Consider the following 2,626-nt stretch of genomic DNA (forward strand, 5'->3'; position numbering starts at 1 on the left):
CCCCCCATCGCAAGCCCCCCGAGGGGGTGCAGCCCCCAGCCCTCGGAGCTGTCAGCTCCCTGCCAGCCATATTGCTGGGCGCCCGCAGGAACACGCAGCCGGAGAATGTAAACACGAGCTAAAATGTCTGCCAGGAAATAGTTTGTCTCGGCGAGCATCGCGCTGTAACTCGGGCTCCCCGGGCCGGGGGGCCACGTCTGGCCCCCCCTTCCCCCCCACGCCACTTGACCTTGGCCGAGGGCACATCCCCTTGGCCAAAGGGAGGAAGTTGTTGCCCTCCGGGTGTTTTGTTTTGTGTTTCTTGGGGGGTTTTCTTTCTTGTTTTCCCTCTCTCCCCCCGCCATCCTCCAGTGTTGAGGGAACTAAGCGGTGCCGCGTGTGGGGGAAGGAGCGGATCTGGGTTAAGCCGAATTTTCCCCTTTTTCTCATTCCATCGGGAATCGCCAGCCGACCCGGCATTGCCGGCAGCAAGTGCTCTGTATCCCTCGGAGAAAGTCGTGTTGTCAGCCAGCTCCCACTAAAAACCCTTTTATTGCAGTTCTTCCCCACCCCGCACGTTTCCGTGCTGCCCCGGGGGGTTCGCGGAGGGTCTGGCGATGGAAAAGCCGCGTTCCCGGAGGGAGAGGGGCCGGGTGCCAGGTCCAGGCCTTGCTGTTCTCACCCCAGAATCCCAATCAGGGCAATTCCTGTCAGAATCGGGGCGGCTGCTGGGAGTGGGATGCAAAGCTGGGCTGGTGAAACCCATCCCAACCCCATCCCTGCACAGGGACTCAACCCCAGTGACGGGCACCCCATTCCCCCCAGCCCGGAGGATCTGGAGCCACTCGGTTCTCCCCCTCCCCAGCAACGCCGTGTGCTCCACGTGGTGTCAAAATTCCTTTTACCTTCTTCCCAGATACTCCTGGTTTGGGGATTTTTTTTAGCGTTTCCCTTCCCCTCCCCAGCATCCTGATTTGTGCGGTTTGAAATGCCCCACACGGTTCAGGGCAGGCGTGAGGTGAGGAGTTTTGTGCTTGCAGTTTCTATTTCTTTTTCAAGCATCAGGGAACAAAGCTGCGAGTGCAGCCATGGTTCAGTGTGGGGGGCATCCTCTGACAGCTGAGAGCTCTCCTCAAGATGTGTTGGATGAGGAAGGCAATAATTACATGGGAATTCTTATTTTTTTAATTAATATTTCAAATTAATCTGGCAAACATCACCCCAGAAGCTCAGAGCTGTGTCCAGCATCATTCTGTGGCTGGCTGTGGTGGTGGTGGGTTCTTTTCAAATCAGAGCAAATTTAAGGTTTTTGGGGTTGTTGGTTTGTTTTTATTGTTGTTTTTTCTCCCCAGCAAGTATCTTTTCAGATATTACCAAATGTGTAGGTTAATTTAAAAAGCAAAAGCTGGGTTAGCACCACTGCAAGCTGAGCTCTGAAATGAGTTCTGTGGAGGAATATCCCCAGTTAACTGTGAACCTGTTCAGTGCCAGCCAGGCCATGATTGCATTTTTGGGGTGCCCCAGCTCCACAGGCTGATGGGAGCCAGCTGCTGCTTTCCTCAGGCTGGGGGAGCACCCCAACTTCAGGGGTCTGGGCCCCCCAGCAAGGGTTTGATCCCAGCATCACTGGGGGTGGCTGGGATGGGGATGAGGAGGGACCTCAGGGAGGGATTTCGGTGTTGTCCTGTCCTGGGAGCAGCAGGGGCTGCTCAGCACCAGCCAGGGGTGAATCCTGGGATAAGTCCCAGGAAGGGGGAGATCAAGAAGCTATTCCCCACCAGAAATATCTCAATCCCCCATTGCTAAAGGCAGCACACACTGTCCCAGCCCCATAACTCTGCTCAAGTCCCCACAAGCAGCTGTCAGGAGCTGTGGCTCTGGGAGGGCAAGAGGGATTTGGGATGGATTTTACCCAGAGGGGTGAAGTTTCATTGTGCACAGATCACCCCCATGTCCAGGCATCCCCTGCCAGTGCATTCCCCTGCCCACAAGCCCTTCCTTGTGTGTGCAGCCTCATGGGAATTTGCATACATACCCCTGTCCCCCTTTTAACACCTCCCCAGTTCTCAGTTCAGCAAGTTCTGTGCTGATTTGGGGTCCCTGTGCCAGCCCCTGAGCCTCAGTGTGGTGCTGGGTTCTCCCTAATGGATTTTTCCTCTGCTGGAAAAAGGGACGGATCCATCACTGTCCAGGTGCTAAATTTAGCTGGGTACTGAGAAGGCAGGGGCTGTACCAGGAACTGGGGGTACCCTGCTTGCCTTTTGCTCTCTGTGTCATAATGGGGTGTGAAGGGGGAGAATGAAGGTGAAAGGGGGTCCTGTGGGACCCCAGCACCCTCCCTACCCACCATACTGGACCCCTTAGTGTCAGCCCTGTGTGCGCTGCTCCCCAAACCCGCCTCATCCATGGGCTTTGTATGGTCCAAAATGTCCTTCCCACATTCTCTGGGGCCTCTCCCCAGGACCCCACACCTTTTGGGGCAGCCACACAGAGCCTTGGGGCCACACCAGCCCTTGGATGTGGGGTGGTGCCAGGTGTGGGATACAGGCAGGGTCCTCAGCCGTGGGTCTGGGCTGTTGTGGGCGGGTTGGGACCCCCAAAAGCCGCCGTGACCGAGCTGACACCCCCGTTCTCCTGTGCCCTGCAG

Source organism: Parus major, chromosome 18 (genome assembly GCF_001522545.3).
Source record: "Parus major isolate Abel chromosome 18, Parus_major1.1, whole genome shotgun sequence".
Taxonomy (NCBI): domain Eukaryota; kingdom Metazoa; phylum Chordata; class Aves; order Passeriformes; family Paridae; genus Parus; species Parus major.